The sequence below is a fragment of the Pan troglodytes genome, chromosome 13 (genome assembly GCF_028858775.2).
Source record: "Pan troglodytes isolate AG18354 chromosome 13, NHGRI_mPanTro3-v2.0_pri, whole genome shotgun sequence".
Taxonomy (NCBI): Eukaryota; Metazoa; Chordata; class Mammalia; order Primates; family Hominidae; genus Pan; species Pan troglodytes.
This window is the reverse complement of record NC_072411.2, coordinates 124,112,541-124,133,857: the sequence shown is the minus strand read 5'-3', so window position 1 is coordinate 124,133,857 and position 21,317 is coordinate 124,112,541. Positions and strand designations below refer to the sequence as shown.

Here is a 21,317-nt window from a genome sequence, read left to right as displayed (position 1 = left end):
ACAGAGGAAGGAAAAATCCTTTTTATGAACTACAGGGCTTTCCAGGATCTTTTCTCTTCTCGTATCTGCCCCCTCTGCCCTGTGAGCTTTCTCACTGCATTCCCACCAGACTCCTCTTCATTCTCGCTACTCCAGCTCATTGACCTTTTTGCCCATATCAGGGGCACTCCTGCTACAGAGCCTCTCATCTGCTTTTCACTCTACCTGGACGTTTCTTCTTCCAAACATCTGAATGCCTCAGGTGTGCCCAGCATCTGGCCCTGCATTTCCTATTTCTCTTCCTTAATAGTATTGTACCCCTTTAATTAGCATGGTATTATCCAGCATATACACTTTTCTTACTTATATTGTTTATTAAGCATCTCTTCCACCAGAATATAAGTTCCATGAGGTCAGACCTTTTTGTTACAATATCTAGAATGAGGCTGGTATGTAAGTGGTGTGCAAATATTGGTTCAATGAATAACTAAATCACTCCTCTGTAAAGTGTTGTATGATTTTTTTAGTATCACTTCCTTCACCCTCAAATGATACAATCCTAGATCTCTAAGTTTAGCTACCTTCAGGCAAGATGTGAATAAACAACCTGCAACATATGTCTGTGACAAAAACACTATTAAGAAAATCAAAAAATCAATTCAGCAGACATGGCTTGTGTATGATGAAGCAATATGTTATAAACAGAAGACATCATATTTAACTCCCGCTATCTATCTGTCTGTCTATCTCTGTTGAAATGTAAAAACTTCCAGCAGGAGTCTTTCATTCGTATATTTAATCCAAATCTAATTTAAATATTTTTCTAGTTTGTTCCCACGCAGAACAAAATCCAGTCCCTCTCTCTCTCTCTCTCTTCTCTTTTCTCTCCTTTCTCTCCTCTTTCTCTCAACAATGGTCTAAACATTTGAAGGATAAGTCATCTTTCAACCTTATAGCTCTATGTTATGTTACACAACTTCTCTGACCTTCCTTATACGTGCAATTGCACATCCCTAAAATTATTTTTAATCATTTCTACTGCTTGTTATTGGAGAATAAAAGCATACATGTGGACAGAGCCAGTTGGAGGTAGGAAGTGAAATTATGGTCTAGGTTCTTCCACATAAAGGATTATTCTGCTGGGAGCTGCCCTCATTTAGTGAGGGATGGTTAGCACCTACCACTGGTTTCCTAGCAACACAAAGCTTTCCTGCAGCTAGGACGGAGGGTCATTTTTGCATCTTCTCTTCATTTTCTCTTGGACTCTGTGAGGAGAGATTTGTCTGGAAAATTTCCAGAACAGAAGATGTACTGAAAAATGTGCATGTTGGGGGGGCAGTGGGGAAACTGATGGTGGGCTTGGGGTGGGGGTGCATCTGGAGAGGGAGATGAGAAAAACAGGAGAGGAGAGAAAGAGGAATGACATAAAGGGATTAGAGAAAGGCATCTTAATAAAAATGTCAGAGGGACCAGAAGACTTTTAGAAGTGGCAATTCTCCTTGCAACCCAAACGTTTATTCTAATAGAGGCAAAGACAAATGATGCTTGTTTGCCAACTTACAGCTTATTTTGTTGGCTGCATACATTGCATAAACAAGCACTTTCGACCTTTGCTCTCCTTTCCTTTTATGAGCAGAATCTACAGACATTCCCTGTCTAAATTCTGTAGGTCTTTTATAAGACAGCTATGTTTAAATGATGTTTCCTGGTTACCTCTGTTCTCCACCCACAGAGGCTGTCTTCTGAAGGGAAAACATACCAGTTTTGAGACCCCAGACAGGACTGGCTTCATTCCCTGATATCCACCTATTAGCGATGTGACATTGACAAATTATTTAACCTCCTGAAATCTCATTCTCCTCATATGAAAATAGGGATAGTAATATCTGCATGTGCAGGCACTGCTAATCTCTTAAGCAGTATCTCTTCTTCTTCATTAACAGTACCCCAATTTTGTTTGGTGGAAAAATGTGCCCAGCTTTAAAAGAAAAAAAGATTCTCAATTTTCTAGGGTCCTTAGTGGATATGGTTATAGGATAGTTCTGGACAATTAGATACAAATACAAGTCTACTTGGTGGAGCTGCCAGGAAATTTGGTGTTTTTCTGATAAAAAGGAACTGATTCAGCTGAAATGAGCCTTTGATCCCTTCTCAGCTCCCGTCTTCAAAACTGGAACTCAGACAAAATACCTAGATTTTGAGACTATGAAGATGAGAGCTGTCCTTTGAGGCTGGTTGAACATAAAGACAGCAAGAGCTCACATCCTTGAATTCGTCCAGTGTCCTTACCCACTGTTTATCTCCCGGAGGGTTGTGACATGTTTAAAATAAACCCCTTACTTTGAAGCCACTGTTTTCTTAAAAACAAAACAAAAAAGCCAGCAAGAAACACACAACTGTGATGATTCTTTTTAGACCAATAGGAATCATTTGTAGCACAAATAATGTATTGATTCCGTAAAATCTGATTTGACTGCATTAGGCTTTCTTTAAAATGTCCAAGGCCATCTTTATTCCTTTAAAAAGAACTTTGCTTTCATCATAATTATTTTTCGAATGCCTTGTTTTAGAAATTATAAATCAGGGATTTTAATTGTTATATTACCAATCCAAATATTTTCTTTCAAAATATTTCAGGACCTTTTTCTACTTATGTACTCCCACTGTCTCATTTAATGTTGTCTGCGTGCTGAATTTTAATTTAATACCTCTATGTTTGAGGTATTAAATGTTTGAGTTCCTTTCTTCCTTTAGCCCATATTAGACAAATAAAAATAATTTATGATGGCTGGAGTTTCCATAAGAGCAAGAGAAACAGGTCTCAGTGGCAGAGTGGTCTATTGTAAAATATTTTGAGAAGATATTTTTGTGGAAAGAGGATGTTTTCAGCTCAGTGCATGTTGGCCTGTTAATCCTCAATGCTTTTCTTTAATAGCTTGAAGATTCTGTTAAAATTTTTCAAAAGTCATGATATTTTTGTGTTCATGCTTGATAACTTATTTTGAGGATTATTCTTATTTTATCAAAAAATTATTTCTCTACTAATGCTATTTTAAGGACTTTTATCATTCTTATTTGGTTTTATTTCATTTTGTTAATTTTACATGTGTGTCAATATCTCCTATAACTAAAAGAAAGTAAAAAATTGGACTCATATAAAATAATTCTTTAGGCAATTTGTAGTTTATTCTTTAATTGAGATAATTCTTATATCCAACTTTATAATTACAAGCATGAAAAAAATTAAAATTTAAAGAGTTTTTTTAAAATTTAAGAATGCTTTTAATAAAATAAGTCTTATTTAATGTTGACCAGTGCTTCTTCAACATTCTATAGTGAAGGAACATGTATGTTTTCTGAGAAAAAAAATGCAATGCATTACAGACAAATACTTTTGCAAAACACAATAAAAATGTATTACCAAAAAAGTAGAAAAAATACAGATGTGCAAAATGCAAGCTCTCAATTTTATTCTTTGAGTTAATAGGCAGAAAATTGCTCTGTCAAATTGCTAAAAGAACTTTTCTAAATGCTTACTTTTCCTCTCTATACTTATCTACTTACAGGCTGGTAACAGTTTGCAGATCATCACAGTCTGTGGAACATACTTTGAGTTGCAATGATATAGACTCTCAGATATTCTCATGCCAACTTAATCGAAGACATAAAATTTAATTAAATGAGAACTACTAATATACTGATCATGCAAGAGTTTATTAATTTCTTGTTCAATCTGTCTTTTAATATTTTCTTAGCCTTAAGAATTAAGCTTCTGGTGAACTCAACATCCAGCATGGTCCCTTACACACTCAATGCACTCAATGGATATTATTTTATGTTCTTATCTCAGCCAGAAGTAATCTTTCTATTAAATGAACTCTCAAAACACTTAGTGATTTTGCTTGAACATATTCTATTAACATTATTTATGCAGATTCCTCTCATTAACTAAACTGAAAGTTTTCTATGACTTAGGATTAGGCTAATTTTTTTATTCAGACATTACTCAGTCTTTGGTAGACACAAGAAACACCCTGACCAGATCCTCCAGATTCCTAGGAAATGATAGCCGTAGGAGTATAAAGACCAAGCCATTGTGGCCCCAAATAGGGCATTTTAGTGGACAATGCTATTTTCAGAGAGCCCTGTGGGTTGATTGAGAATTTGCTGTGCCTGAGTTACAGCTCAACATCTCCTTCTACCCAATCTTGCTTCCTTCTTCTAACGAACATGTTGTACCACAAACTCCAATTCAGCATCTGCTTCTGATGAAGTCAGCATCCAACACAGTTTCTTGTACACTTAATAGGTAGGTAAATAAAACTCTCATGCTCAGCTTCATCAGTCTGGTTCAAGAGAATTTCTTGGTGGAGTTGGATTAAGAGAGGAATCACTGTAGGTATGGATCTTAGGGTAAGAGGAGATAAAGATCAGATTGAAGAATTACTTGATGATGATGATGATGATGACTGCAGCTCTTACTATGTGATATATACACTTCTATGGCAACACTATTAGACAGGTACTGATATAGTTTGAATATTTGTCCCTGTTTGAATCTCATATCGAATTGTAAGCCCAGTGCTGGAGGTGGGGCCTGGTGGATGATGCTTGCATCATGGCAGCAGATTCCTTATGGCTTGGTGCTGTCTTTGCAATAGTGAGTGAGATCTTGTGAGATCTGCTTGTTTAAAAGTGTGTGGCACCTCCCACCTACTCTCTTGCTTGCTTCTACTTTCACCACATCATTTGTCTGCTCCCCTTTTGCTTTCTGCCATAATTGTAAGCTTCCTGAGGGCTCCCTAGAAGCTGAGCAGATTCTAGCACCATACTGCTTATAAAGCCTGCAGAACCATGAATCAACTAAACCTCTTTTTCTTATAAATTACCCAGTCTCAGCTATTTCGTTGTAGCAATGCAAGAATATGCGAACACAGGTAGTATCATTCTCAGTTTAAAAATGAGAAAACTGAAGAACAGAGAGGTTCAGAAATGTGCCCCTCACCCAGTGAGTAGCAGAGCCAGGATTTGCATCAAGTCTTTTAACCACTACTTATTTTACTTCTCTACAGTGAATGTTCCGTGATGGCAAAGATTTCTGTCTGTTCTGTTAACTACTGCATCCCTGAGAGCTGAAACACTGCCTGGTATGTAGTTAGAGCTCAGTAAATATTTATTGAAAGATCTTCTTGGTATTGATTTCTATTTTTATTACACTGTGATCTGAGAGCATGCTTTGCATGATTTCCATTTTTTAAAAAAATTTATTGAGGCTTGCTTTACGACCAAGCACGTGGTTGATCTTAGAATATGTTTCGTGAGAAGAATGTATATTTTGTGGTTGTTGGGTGAGGTGTTATGTAGATGTCTATTAGGTCCAATTGGTCAAGTGTCAAGTTTAAGTTCAGAGTTTCTTTGTTAGTTTTCTACCTCGAGATCTGTCTAATGCTGTCAGTGGGGTGTTGAAGTCTCCCACTATTATTGTGTGGTGGTCTACGTCTTTTTGTAGGCCAAAAAGAACTTATTTTATGATATGAGTTTCCAATGTTTGGTGCGTATATGTTTAGGATAGTTAAGGCTTCTTGTTTGATTGTATACTTTATCATTGTGTAATGCCCTTCATTATGTTTACTGGTTTAAAGTCTGTTTTATCTGATATAAGAATAGTTATTCTTGCTCTTGTTTGTTTTCTGTTTGTATGGTAAATCTTACTCCATCCTTTTATTTTGAGCCTCTGGGTATGGATACATGTGAGTTGGGTCTCTTGATGATGACAGATGGTTGGGTCTTGTTTTTTTTTAATCCAGGCTGCCACTCTGTGTCTTTTAAATGGGGTTTTTAACCCATTTACATTTAAGATTAGTATTAATATGTGTGATTTTGATCCTTTTATTGTGTTGTGGATATGTGCTTAAGTGTGCTTTTCGAAAGCAAGTGCTATTCTTTTAAATTCATGTTTGGCACTCCCTTAAGGATTTCTTATAAGCATTTGCTTGTCTAAGAATGATTTCATTTCTAATTTGCTTATGAAGCAAGTTTGGTGTAATATCTCAAAACTACACAAATACATGAAAATTAAACAACCTACTCTGGAATAACTCTTGAGTGAACATCAAAATTAAGGCAGAAATAAAAAAATTTAAATTAATGAAAATAGGAACACAATTTACTAAAGTCTCTAAGATACAACCAAAGCAGTGTTAAAAGGAAAGTTTATAGCACTAAAATGCCTTTATCAAGAAGTTGTAAGGATTTTAAATTAACAATCTAACTTTTTACCTAAAGGAATTATAGTAAAATGCCAACCTAAAAGCTAGCAGAGGAAAAGAAGTAATTAAAATTAGGAAAGAATTTAATGAAATTGAGATTTAAAAAATCCATAGCGAAAAAAGTCTATGAAATCAACAGTTCTTCAATAAAAACAAATAAGATTGATAGACCACTAGCTAGATTAACAAAGAAAAAGAAAGATAAAATCCAAATAAGCACAATCAGAATCAACAAAGGTTGTATGACAATTGATTCCACAGAAATACAAAAGATCCTCAGAGACTACCATGAATAACTCTATGCACACAAATTAGAAAATTTAGGGAAAATGGAAAAATTCCTGAAAGTGTACAATCTCCCAAAATTGCATCAGGAAGAGATTGAAATCCTAAGTAGACCAATATCAGCTTCTGAAATTAAATCATAATAAAGAACCTACCAACCAAAAAAAAAAAAAAAAAAAAAAAAAAAAGCCCTGGGCCAGATGAATTCATGGCTGAATTCTACCAGATATTCAAAGAACTGATACTAAGCCTACTGAAACTATTCCAAAGAAATCGAGGAGGAGGGTCTCCTCCGTAATTCATTCTGTCTAGCCAGCATTAGCCTGATACCAGAATCTGGCAAAGACACAACAAAAAAAGAAATCTTAAGGCCAATATCCCTTATGAACATAGACACAAAAATCCTCATCAAAATATTAGCAAAACAAATCCAACAGCACAACAAAAAGTTAATACAGTGTGATCAAACAGGCTTATTCCTGGACTGCAAGGCTGGCTCAGTATATGCAAATCAATAAGTGTGATTCACCACATAAACAGAATTAAAAGCACAACTATATGATCATCTCAATAGGTGCAGAAAAAGCTTCTGATAAAAATCCAACATCCTTTCATGATAAAAACTCCAACAGACTAGGTGTCAAGCAATGTACTTCATAATAATAAGAGCCATTTATAACAAATTGAAATCCAACATCATAATGAATGGATAAAAGCTTAAACTATTCACCTTTTATCTTGGAGCAAGACAAGGATGCCCACTCTCAACACTCGTATTCAACACAGTGATGGAAGTCCTTGCCAGAGCAATCAGGCTAGAGAAAGAAATAAAAGGCATTTAAATAAGCAAAGAAGTCCAACTATGTCTCTTCACTGATGATATAATTCTATACTTAGAAAATCCTGGTGGCTCATGCCTGTAATCCCAGCACTTTGGGAGGCTGAGGTGGGCGGATCACTTGAGGTTGGAAGTTCAAGACCAGCCTGGCCTACATGGTAAAACCCCATTTCTACTAAAAATACAAAAATTAGCCAGGAGTGGTGGCACATGCCTGTAATCTCAGCCACTTGGGAGGCTGAAGCAGGAGAATTGTTTGAACTCAGGAGATGGAGGTTGCAGAGAGTACAGATCATGCCACTGCACTTCAGCCTGGGCAACAGAGTGAGATTCCATCTCAAAACAAAACAAAACAAAAAAAAAGGAAATCCTAGAAACTGCCTAGAGCCAATAAATAACTTCAGTAAAGCTTCAGGATACAAAATCAATGTATCAATATACAAAATCCAGTAGTATTTCTATATACCAACAACATCCTGGCTAAGAGGGAAATCAAGAACACAATCCCACTTACAACGGCCACAAAGAAAACAAAATATCAAGGAATACAACTAACCAAGAAGGTAAAAGGGCTTTACCAGGAGAACTACAAAGCACTGCTGAAACAAATCAGAGACCACACTAATAAATGGGAAAACATTCCATGCTCATGGATTGGAAGAATCATTACAGTAAAAATGATCATACTGCCCAAAGCAATTTACAGATTCAATGTTATTCCTATCAAACTAGCAAGGTCATTCTTCATATAACTAGAAAAAAAAACTATTCTAAAATTAATATAGAAACACAAAAGAGCCCAAATAGCCAAAGCAATTCCAAGCAAAAAGAACAAAGTCAGAGGCATCACATTACCTGTCTTCAAACTATGCTAGGAAGCCACAGTAACAAAAGCAGGTTGGTATTTGTACAAAAATTGACACACAGACCAATGGAACAGAATAAAAAACTCAGAAATAAAGCTGCACCTCTAAAACCATCTGATCTTCAACAGGGCCAACAAAAACAAGACATAGGGAAAGGACTGTCTATTCAATAAATGCTGCTGTGATAACTGGTTAGCCATATGAAGAAAATTGAAGCTGGAACCCTACCTTTCACCATATAAAAAATTAACTTAAAATGGGTCAAATGTAAAACCTCAAGCTATAAAAATCCTGAAAGATAACCTTGGAAATACTCTCTCAACACCAGTCTTGACAAATAATTTTTGTCTGAGTTTTCAAAAGCAATTGCAACAACAACAACAAAAAATTGACAAGTGGGATCTAACTAAACTAAAGAGCTTCTGCATAGCAAAAGAAATGATCAACAAAGCAAACCGGTGACCTACAGAATGTGAGAAAATATCTGCAAACTATGCATCAGACAAAGACCTAGTATCTAGGGTCTACAGAGAACTTAAATCAACAAGCAAAAAACCAATAATCCCATTAAAAATGGGCAAAGGATATGAACAAGCACTTCTCAAAAGAAGACGTACAAGCAGCCAACAAACACATGAACACATGCTCAGCATCACTAATCAATAGAGAAATGCAAATCAAAACCACAATGAGATACTGTCTCACATCAGTTAGAATGGCTATTATTAAAAAGTAAAAAAAAATAATAGATGCTGACAAAGGCTGTGGAGATAAAAGAACACTTATACTTCTAAAAGGGAACACTTATATTTATAAAAGGGACACTTGTACTATAAATTAGTTCAGCCACTGTGGAAAGCTGTCTGAAGATTTTTCAAGGAACTTAAAATAGACCTGTCATTCAACCCAGCAATCTCATTACTGGGTGAATGCCCAGAGGAAAATGAATCATTCTATCAAAAAGACACATGTACTTGTATGTTCACAGCACTATTCACAATAGCAAAGACAGGGAATCAATTCAGGTGCCCATCAGTGGTAGAGTGGATAAAGAAAATGTGGTACATACACACCATAAAATACTATGCAGCCATAAAAAAGAATGAAACTATGACCTTTGCAGCAACATGATGGAGTTGGAAGCCATAATCTTAGGCAAATTAACATGGGTACAGAAAACCAAATACTGCATGTTCTTACTTACAAGTGGGAGCTAAACATTGAGCACACAAGGACGTAAATACGGAACAACAGGCACTGCAAACCACTAGAGGGTAAGGGAGTTGGGTTAAAAAACCACCTAACGGGTATTATGCTCACTACCTGGGTAATGGGATTCGTACCCCAAACCACAGCATTACGCAATATTCCCATGAAACAAACCTGAACATGTACCACCTGTATCTAAAACAATGGTTGAAATTTAAAAAAAAATATATATATATTTATTTAAAAGTGACCATTAATGAAGACTTCCTTGTCAAATTCAGAAAAAAAGCTTGCTTTGAGACAGAGGTCATTTCCTTTTTAATAGATAGACCTATGCTGTATAACCGTGTTTTGTACATTGTAAATACTCTATGGAAGTTTGCTGAATTAAACTAAGTAAAAATAGAACTTGTATCAATTAATGTTATTAATGAGGTCAACATTTACACAGCCCAATTTGTACCTGCTAACTTAGTCTTTGCAAATTAAACGTAGGGTCTCTCCTGGACTGCCCACACTTTGGGAGAGCCTCAGGAGAACTGTCCATTGGCATAGAGCCTGTATCTATTAGACCAGCAGTCCTCAACCTTTTTGGCACCAGGGACCTGTTCCATGGAAGACAATTTTTCCACGGATGGGGGTAGGGGAGTTGGAGGGGTACTGGTCCGTGGCCCAGGAGTTGGAGACGCCTGTATTAGACACCGCTTAGGAAAATCCCCTGAGGTACAGCAACTTTCCCTCTTCAGGTTATAATTCCCAGGACCCAAGGTTTGACACTTAGTGGCTAGATGTGTACTGAGGGACCCTGAGCAAGACGATGGAACCCAGGATAGTCACTTGGCTTAAGCTGCAATAATGGGATATTTTGTCCTGTGAATCTAACAGTAGAACAAAGAGACACTAAATATGAGAGTTTTTGAATCCGAGTTAGCTTAAATATAGAACAATAATTAGAAGGTCTATAAAATCTTACAACTGGTGTCTCTGGGGCTCCTTGTTTCCTGCCCTAGCTAAGGCTTCATTGTACCTTCACTGCGGCATATACCACAGTAGTCACAATAAATATCCCCTTTATTTGAATCATTAGCATGGGTTTCTGTAACTGGCAACACAAAGACCAACGCAAACACCCTTTGGGTCAGGAGTATCCATGCTCATGTAGCTGTGGGACACAGGATAAAGGATCAGATGTTTGCCAGTCCAGTAAAATGCCAGTGCCTGAGTTTAGTGGAGATGCATGTAAGACCTTGGGTGGAGATGCATGTGAGACCAAGGCTGTGGTTGCTTGGGATCTTATTTATAACATTAGCTGGTCAATTTCAGTTCCTGTGTGTGAAAAGTCAAGAGCAAAGAGTGATAGACAGAAGCATTGTTACTTGTAATTTTGGATTCAGGGAAGAGCCAAGTTTCTTATATTACTGTAGGCTTACCGGGTTTGCTTGATAGAACTTTTAAAGTCCCACCAACTTTTTTGCCTTTTGTTTTCTACTTGAGAAAGATCATGAGAATGAGGTCTCTCTCATGCCATGCTCGCATTCTCAAGAAATATTCATGATTGGATTACTTTCCTAGGCAATATAAATCAAACCCGATGGCAGGAATGTGTTGATGGCTTGAAGTAAGTGAAAAACAAATTAGGAAAGAAGAAGGCCTGGAGTAGCAAAGACATAAATTTAAAATTTAAATCTCAAAAGATGAAAAACTTCAAAAAGCCATTTTGAAAACTTGACTTTAGACTCTTTTAAATGAGTCAAAATGGGAAGCAAGGGGAATAATTTAGGTGCATATGAATGAATTGTGTTTACATATAAGTGCTTACGACTCTTAACAGAAAAGTCCATATGTTCTAAACAATACCAAAAGGTCCTTTCAAAAGTTTTGATGGCCTCAAAAGAAGTAACTTAGAATGTTCTAAAACATTTAAATAATAAGAATAGATGGCTTGTGGCATTTGAAAAGAAAACCTTATATCTATTGTATTCAGTCATCAAACTAGGCAAATCTACTAAAGATGAATTTATTATGTTCATTGGTCTTACTTTTGTTGTATTTTCTAACTTCCTTTTTCCACAAGGCGAAATGCACATAATTCAGAATTTACATGAGCTATTGAAACCAATGGGGAAAAAAATATCCTTAAGAAGGGGATAGGCTGGCACAGTGGCTCACACCTACAATCCCAGCATTTTGGGAGGCCGAGGTGGGCAGATCACAAGATCAGGAGTTTGAGACTAGCCTGGCCAATATGGTGAAACCCTGTCTCTACTAAAAATACAAAAATTAGCCAGGCATGGTGGTGCATGCCCATAATCCCAGCTACTCGGGAGACTGAAGCAGGAAAATCACTTGAACCCTGGAGGTGGAGGTTGCAATGAGCCAAGATCACGCCACTGCACTCCAGGCTGGGTGACAGAGTGAGACTCTGTCAAAAAAAAAAAAAAAAAAAAAAAAAGAAGAGAATAAGGGAAAGTGGATGGTGGTCAAGTAAGCCTTGACTTTGAGCCTGTCTCTTAATCTGAGTGATTTGGGCAAGTCTTTCCCCTGTACCTCAGTGTTCCCAACTCAGAACATTTGACAGAAATGAAATGGAATCTGTGCTTAAACCAAATACCATAGTGCCCTAGCTCACAGTAGACACCTAATTATCTAATATTAGATATCTAATAATCAGTAAATAGTTCTTTCCTTCCCTCTAAAACTTGAAACTTAAAGCAAAATTTTAATTTATGTAAATTTGTCCTAGTTTAGACAGAAACAGCTCCCTTGTGGCAGAGATAACAAGGATGATTATAAAGTTCTACCCAATTAATAAAAAGGTACATTTCTAGTCTACAGAGGTTTTATTCTACCAAATCTTATTTGAAGTTTCTATGTCTAACTGTTTATACACCCAGTATTTACCTGTTGCTGCTGCTCACATCCTTTTTCTAAGGGTTGGGGTAGAGTGGGATCAGGTTGTATGCTATTAAATCAGAATCCAAGGTGAATTGCATTCAGAGTACTTTAGATTTATGAAGTTTAAATACAGTTTGAATGAGTGCTTTTAAAAAAAACCTTTAAATATTTGACTATCCAAACTTTATCACCCCTTTTCATCTTCTCTTCCTCAAACCAACATAATATGAAGATGAAAGTATCTCTTTTACAGAGCTGTAGATCCACATGTCCATGTCAAATCTTAGAGAAATGCATAACCTAAATTGACAAAGGCAAAAGCTGGCTCCCAGTGCTTGAGTTTCATATTTGGGGCTGGTGTTGCTAGTCAGTGAGTGGAGACAATTTGAGTGGAGGTGGGATGGGAAGGAGGATTTGATGTAGTTTGTGTCTTAGTCTGTTCAGGTTGCTACAACAAAATACCGTCTAGTGGGTGGATTATAAACAATAGAAATTAACTTCTCGCAGTTCTGGAGGTTGGGAAGTCCAAGATCACAGCACTGATGGATTCAGTGTTGGGTGAGGTTTGTTTCCTGATTCATAGATGGCATCTTTTTGCTATTCCATCCTGTGGCGGAAAGAGTAAACAAGCTCCCTCAGGTTTCTTTTATAGCAGCACTATTCCCATTTATGAGGGCTATGCCCTCATGACCTAATAATGCCCCAAAGGGCCCCATGTATTAACAAATAGGAAATTGAAAAAGTAGAAAGAATACCAATTACCACTCAAAGATAGCCACTGATGAAGTGGTCATAAATTTCCTTCCAGGAAGTTTCCCAGGTTCTGTCTTGCTGGGGTTTCAGGCACCACTAGGGTACAAAAAAAAAAAAAAAAAAAAAAAAACTCCTGCAGCTAGCTTGGTGTCTGCCCAAACAGCCACCAGTTTTGTGCTTGAAACCCAGGGCCCTGGGGGCGTAGGCACATGAGGGAATCTCCTGATCTGTAGATTGCAAAAACTGTGGGGAAAGCATAGTTACCTGGCCAGGCAGCACAGTCCCTCATGGCTTCCCTTGGCTGGGGGAGGGAGGTCCCCCAGCTCTTTGCACTTCCCAGGTGAAGCGACATCCCACTCTGCTTCTGCACACCCTCTGTGGGTTGGACCCACTGCCTAACCAGTCCCAGTGAGATGAACTGGGTACTTCAGTTGGAAATGCAGAAATCGCCTGCCTTCTGCATTGGTCTCCCTGGGAGCTGCAGACTGGAGCTGTTCCTATTCAGCCATCTTGGTCCCCACCTAAATTTCCCTCTTAACACTGCTTTAGATGCATCTCAGAAATTCTGGTATGTTGTGTCTTTGTTCTCATTAGTTTCAAAGAACTTCTTGATTTCTGCTTTAATTTCATTAATTACCCAGGAGTCATTTAGTAGCAGGTTGTTCAATTTCCATGTAGTTGTGTGGTTTGCAGTGGGTTTCTTAGTCTTGAGTTCTAATTTGATGAACTGTGGTCTGAGAGACTGTTTGCTACAATTTCAGTTCTTTTGCATTTGCCGAGGAGTGTTTTACTTCTGATTATGTGATCAATTTTAGAGTAAGTGCCATGTGGCAATGAGAAGAATGTATATTCTGTTGTTTTTGGGTGGAGAGCTCTGTAGATATCTATCAGACCTGCTTGATCCAGAGCTGAGTTCAGTTCCTAAGTATCTTTGTTAATTTTCAGTCTTGATCATCTGTCCAATATTGTCAGTGGGGTGTTAAAGTCTTCCACTATTATTGTGTGAGAGTCTAAGTCTCTTTGAATGTCTGTAAGAACTTGCTTTTTGAATCTGGGTGCTCCTATATTTGGTGCATATATATTTAAGATAGTTAGCTCTTCTTGTCAAATTGAACCCTATACGATTATGTGATGCCCTTCTTTGTCTTTTTTTATGTTTTTTGGTTTAAAGTCTGTTTTGTCAAAAACTAGGATTGCAACTCCTGCTTTTTTCTGTTTTCTATTTGCTTGATAAATTTTCCTCCTTTTTTTTTTCAGCCTATGTGTGTCTTCACATGTGAGATGGGTCTCTTGAAGACAGCATATCAGTGGGGGCTTGACTCTTTATCCAGCTTGCCATTCTGTGTTTTTTTTTAATTGGGGCATTTACACCATTTTCATTTAAGGTTAATATTTGCATGTGTGAATTTGATCCTGTCATCTTGATGCTGGCTGATTATTTTGCAGACTTGTTTATGTAGTTGATTCATAGTGTCATTGGTCTGTGTACTTCAGTGTGGTTTTGTAGTGGCTGGTAATGGTTTTCCTTTCCATATTTTGCACTTTCTTCAGGAGCTCTTGTAAAGTAGGCCTGGTGGTGACAAATTCCTTCAGCATTTGCTTGTCTATAAAGGAACTTATTTCAGCTGGGTGTGGTGGCTCATGCCCATAATCCTAGCACTTTGGGAGGCCGAGGCAAGTGGATCACAAGGTCAGGAGTTTGAGACCAGCCTGGCCAACATAGTGAAACCCCATCTCTACTAAAAATACAAAAAATTAGCTGGGCGTGGTGGCAGGCACCTGAAATCCCAGTTACTTGGGAGGCTAAGACAGGAGAATCGCTTGAACCTGGAAGGTGGGGGTTGCAGTGAGCCGAGATTGAGCCACTGCACTCAACCCAGGCAACAGTGTGAGACTCCATCTCAAAAAAAAAAGATCTTATTTCTCCCTCACTTATGAAGCTTACTGTGGCTGGATATGAAATTCTGGGTTAGAAATTCTTTTCTTTAAGAATGTTGAGGCCGGGCATGGTGGCTTACACCTGTAATCCCAGCACTTTGGGAGGCTGAGGCGGGCAGATCACAAGGTCAGAAGATCAAGACCATTCTGGCCAACATGTGAAACCCCATCTCTACTAAAAATACAAAAATTAGCTGGGCATGGTGGTGTGTGCCTGTAGTCCTAGCTACTTGGGAGGCTGAAGCAGGAGAATCGCTTGAACCTTGGGAGGTGGAGGTTGCAGTGAGCCAAGATCATGCCACTGCATTCCAGCCTGGCAACAGAACAAGACTCCATTTCAAAAAAAGAAAAAGAAAAAAAAAATTGGAATGTTGAATATTGGCCCCAAATCTCCCTGACTTGTAAGGTTTCTGCTGAGAGGTCTACTGTTAGTCTAATGGACTTCCCTTTGTAGGTGATCTGGTCTTTCTCTTTGTTTGCCTTTAACATTTTTTCTCTCATTTTGACCTTGGAGAATCTGATGATTATGTATCTTGGGGTTGATCTTTTTATGGAGTATCTTACTGGGGTTCTCTGGATTTCCTGAATTTGAATGTTGGCCTGTCTTGCTAGACTGGGAAAGTTTGCCTGGATGATATCCTGAAGTATATTTTCCAACTTGGTTCCATTCTCCCCATCTCTTTTGGGTACCCCAATCAATCATTGGTTTGGTGTTTTTAAATAAACTCATATTTCTTGGAAGTTTTGTTCATTCCTTTTCATTCTTTTTTCTCTATTCTTATCTGCCTGTCTTACGTCAGAGAGTCTTCAAGCTCTGAGATTCTTTCCTCTGCTTGGTCTATTTAGCTATTGATACTTGTCATTGCACTGTGAATTTCTTGTGTTTTTCAACTCCATCAGATCAGTTATGTTCCTCTCTAAACTTGCTATCATGGTTATAAGTTCCTGTATTGTTTTATCATGATTATTAGCTTCTTTGCATTGGGTTAGAACATGCTCCTTTAGCTCAGTGAAGTTTCCATCATCTGACTTCTGAAGCCTACTTCTGTCAATTCATCCATCTCAGCCTCAGTCCAGATCTGTGCCCTTGCTGGAGCAGTGTTGTGGCTATTTGGAGAAGAGGCACTCTGGCTTTTTCAGGTTTCATTGTTTTTGCATTGATTCATTCTCATTTTTGTGGGCTTAGCTACCCTTGGTTTTCAAGGTTGTTGACTTTGAACGGGTTTTTTTGTGGAGTCTTTTTTGTTTATGTTGTTACTTTCTGTTTTTTGTTTGTTTTTCAGTCAGGCCACTCTTCTGTAGGGGCGTTGCAGTTTGCTGGGCATCCACTCCAGTCCCTAATCACCTTGCTCCCTCCTGCACCTAGCAGTTTCACCAGTGAAGGCTGTGAAACAGCAAAGATGGCAGCCTGTTTCTTCCTCTGAGAGCTCTATTCCAGGGGGGCACTAACCTGATGCTGGCTGGAACACTCCTGTAGGAGGTGTCTGGAGACCCCTGTTGGGAGGTCTTACCAAGTCAGGAGGAATGAGATCAGGGACCCTCTTAAAGAAGCAGTCTGGCTACCCCTTGGCAAAGCAGGTACACTGCTGGCCACCTGATCTCTCCAGAGCTAGCAGGCAGGAAAGACTAAGTCGGCTGAACTGTAGAGATAGTGGCTGCCCCTCCTCCCGGGGACTCCATCCCAGGAAGAGATCAGAGTACCGTCCCTATAACCTTGGCTGGAGTTGCTGAAATTCCCACAGGGAGGCCCTGCCCAGTGAAGAGGGGTGGATCTGGGTCCCATTTAAAGAAGCAGACTCTCCACGATCCAGCTCAGCAGCTGTGCTGTGTTGTGGGGAATTCTTCCTGGTCCCCGCTGCTGGCAGGCTAGAGCGCTAACTCAAACCACAGATATGGTGGCTGACCTTCCCATTGGGAACTTAGTCCATCTCAGGCTGTCTCCAGCCTGCTGCCACAGGTCAGCTGGAATTCCAAGCTGGTGGATCTTAACTTGTGAGGTTCCCTGGGAGTGGGGCCCATGGAATGATGCCACTTGGCTTCCTGGATTCAGCTCTCTTCCTGGAGGAATGCCCAGGATCTCCTGCTTTTCCAGAATTCCCAGGGCTGGAGTATACAAAACTTCTGGGCTTCCCTGTATGCCCAAATGAGCAAGTGGCTGCCCTGCTGAGACTCCACACATGCCTGTGCTTTGGACCCAAGGCCTTGGTGGTGTGGGCTCACAAGAGAAAGTCCATATCCATAGGTTGCGAAGACCCATAGAAAAAGTGTGGTTTCCTGGGCAGGGTCACACCATCACTCACTGCCTCCTTTGTCTGGCGTTGGGGCAGACAATGATGGCCATTCCAGGGTGGGCCATCACCCTGTTTTTCCTTGCTCTCCATGGGGTGAGCCATTTGCCTAGTCAGTCCCAATGTGAGAACCCGGATACTTCAGTCGAAGGTGCAGAATACATTCACTGTTTTGTGAGAGCCGTGGACTGCAGCTGCTTCTAATAGGCCATCTTGGCCCCTTCCCCCAACAGAATTTTATTCTTTCATAGTTCTAGAGCCCAGAAGTCCAAAATCAAGGTGGCAGCAGGACCATATTCCCTCTGATAACGCTAGTGAGGATATCCTTCCTTGCCTCTTTCAATTTCTGGTGGCCCAAAGCGTTCCTTGGCTTATGGCATAATAATTCCAGTGTCTGCTTCTGTTGTCATAAGGCCTTCTGCCCAGTGCATCTCTCTGTGTCTTCACATGACCTTCTTATAACGACATGAGTCTTTGGTTTTAGAATCCACCCTAATCTAGTATGATCTCATTTTATCTCACTACATCTAAAAGACTCTATTTTCAAATAAAGTCACATTCTGGGTGACTTGAATTTAGAGACTACACTATTAAACCCAGTACAATTAATAAACCCTAATTTATTCTAACACCCTGTTTTACCTCTATTGCTTCCACACCTCTTTGCTTATCTTCCTGCCTATGGTCTTATATTACCTAACATATATTTGTTTTTCTTACAGAAACTACAAAGCTTTTTCTAAAATAAAAATCAGATCATGTTGCTCCCTGTTTAAAACACATCAGCGCTCTTCCTATAAGACTCAGAATAAAGTCCAAACTCTTTAACGGAGGCTAATTTCTCTAAAATGTGTATTCTCAGATCTTGTTCTGGCCACCCTGGCTCTATGCTTCTGTCATACTGAAATGTTGAGCAATTTATCCAGTTGTTCAAGTGGTTCACTTTCTTTCTTTCCTTTAAGCCTTCCCACATGCTGTATCTTCTATAAGTAATTCTAGACCATTTCACACAGTTCCACTTCACAGGACTGACTCCTAGTGAGTTTCCAGATCTCAGATTAGATATTTCTTCTGTTGGGAAGCTATCCCTGATCCTCAGGCTCTGCTCTAACTTGGTTCATCTATGGTCTTCAATAGTTCCTGAATTGTATCACATTTCCCCTTAATATAATGCAATTGCTGTTTTATATATCCTAATTCCCCACTCATCTCTAATGGCTGTGATGACAGGAACCATGGTGGCTATGTTTTCAATGCATCATCAGTGCCTACTGCAATGTCTGGTGCACAGAAGTCACTGATAAATATTTGTGGAATAAATGAGTTAAGAACATCAAATGCTATTACATTAAAGGAACAGAATGTTACATCTGCCTCACAGTGATATTCTTAATAAATACTTCAAACATTTCTTCTTCCTAAAAATAACTTTAAATACAAAAATATAATAGAGATAATCTTTTTTAAAACAAAGGTGGAGTCAAGATTTAAGTTACATTTTATACTTCTCATCACTGGTTCATAAATTTAAAGAGCTGTTATAATCTTTAATTTTCAGAATGTGTGATAATATTTTAGAACATGAAGAGGATAATCTTGATATTGTTCTTTCCTCCATGTCCAGGGGGGAATAGTGACCTTATATACTGAAGTTGGTATTCCTATCATTTGCTATAATAATATTAGTTGGATGAATGTTCATTGAGTAGATATTTGGTTGCAGATCCATGACTAGGCAAAATGAAGGATAAATGGGCAAGTGGGAGAGTGGTCATCAGAGGAATTTGGACTTTTCTTGAATGTTTAAATCTTGTCAGCTCCAACTTGGCAAAGAACCTCATGTACTTTTAATCTTATCTCTTCCTTTTTCTTTCTTTATCTTGAAAACATTTTCCCCCACATTTGTAGCTCCATGTGAGAGGTTTGCTACTACAGCATTTGGTTACCCAAGTCAAATCAAATATGCCTGGATATAAAATGGAAATGGGCTGTGTGCACCAAATTAGCTTCCGGCTTCCTGCTTTCTCTTTTAAGATTCAGGGGTTTGAGCAATAAATATGCAGTCCATAGAACTAGAAAATTTCAACTTGGGGAAAATCAGTTGATAGGCTTTTCTCATGCAAGGCACCTTCTATATCACCTGTAAACTTTACCAACCTATAAATGATTTACAACCGAATAAAATGTCAACTTGAAGAAATATGACAAAACACAAAAATTAGATAAGTCACTCACTGTTTTATGAGCTATAATATTTCAAAAATAGTTTGTGAATTCTTTCCCATATCTCTGATATTTTTATGATATAAAAAGAATGCTCTAAGTGACATCAGTAAAAATGGTGGAGTAGGGAACTTCAAAGCACTAACTCTCCACAAAAAGAGCAAATAATTTGGCAACAACAACAACAACAAATACAACAAAAAACACTCTGTCAAAATCAGCTTTGTCACAACTCTAGAAGCCAGCTAAAGATTTATAGTAACCAGAAAAACATTTAATCAAGAAAAAGTGACTGAATCTCAGAAGAACTTTGTAGGGTTTTAACTTGCCTTGGCCCTCTCCTCTTTCCCCAGCTTGAGAATAGTCTTGAAGACAGCAGCCTGCATTTCTGCTGTGGTTTTCTTGTGCTGGCTGAAGCAGAGCAGACCTGTTCCCAAAGAACTGTGGTTGTAGGTGGGTCCCCAAATGTTGGCCTTAAAGGGCTTGCCTTATGTAACCTGGGAGAGATGGCTACAGAGGGAGCATTTCTAGGAAACATTTAAAAGCAACTCTATTAACCATTGGCACTTGAGGCAAGGAATAACAATTGGGGTAAATAATAGACACACTGAAAAGCAGGGGAGTGGTAAATTTTGTAAACTTCCAGGAGAGTTTGAAATTGTGATCTTCACACACACAGAGTTTATATGCAAAGACTAGAGGAGTTGGGGTTAGGGAGGAGGTTCTAGATGTTTAAAAATATATAGGTCAAACCACTAGCTCAACACTAAGCTAGCCAGATAGAGCCACCAGTGCACACATGACAAAGAATACAAACTTGACAAAATTAGTTTAGAAAAAAAACAGCAGCCACAACAAGCAGCAACAATAAACCCTGGGGTAGGATAATATGATTTCTAGAGTTGTTATGCTATATACTCAAAGTGTTTGAAAAGTTAGGAGGCATTCAAAGAAACAAGAAAGTATGGCACATACATTAGAAAAGTAGAAAGTAAAAACTATCCCTGAAGAAGCTTAGACACTGTACTTAAAACACAAAGATTTTAAAACAAGTATTTCAAAAAGCTAAAGAAAACCTTGTGAAAGGAGTTAAAGGAAAGCATGAGAATGATATTTCACCCAATAGATAATATAAATAAAGTGATAGAAATTACAAAAAGGAACCAAATGGAAATACTGGAGGTGAAAAGTACAATAACCAAAGTTTAAAAATCCAGTAGAGGGTTTCAATAGCAGATTTGAGCAGGCAGAGGAAATAATCAGCAAACTCTAACAAAGATTACCAAATCTGAGGAAAGGAAAGAAAAAAGAATAAAAACAACAAAAAAAACCCAGAATCTAGAAGACCTGTGGGACCCTATCAAGTATACTAACATGGGCATAATGTCAGTCCTATAAGAAGATAAGAAGGAAAAAAGGATGGAAATAATATTTTAAAAAGTAATGGCTGAGAATTTTCACAATTTATTGGAAGATTTAAATCTACACATCAAGGAGCTCAATAAATCCCATATAATATAAACTCAAAGAGATACACACTGAGACACATTATAATCAAATAGTGAAATGTCAGAGGCAAAAAGAGACTATTGAAATCAGAAAAAGAGAAGTTACTTCTGTACAATAAAATTGAGAGCTAATTTTTTAAATCAGAAACCATGGAAGCCAGAAGGCACCTGGAATGATATATTCAAAGGGTTGAAAACAAAACAATACAAAACAAAACTGTCAAGCAACAATTCTATATCCAGCAAAATTATCCCTCAAAAATGGA

The 21,317-nt window shown here is 38.3% G+C and overlaps 1 long non-coding RNA gene across 1 annotated transcript in view; it reads left to right on the top strand.

Annotated features, from left to right (window-relative positions):
* The window catches only part of LOC129143346 (uncharacterized), a 133,681-nt gene extending 127,010 nt beyond the window's left edge, over window positions 1-6,671 (top strand). The window contains exon 3 of the long non-coding RNA XR_008546710.2: window positions 5,052-6,671. This is a non-coding gene — a long non-coding RNA (uncharacterized LOC129143346). The remainder of the gene's footprint in view (window positions 1-5,051) is intronic.
* Window positions 6,672-21,317: the final 14,646 nt, after the last annotated feature.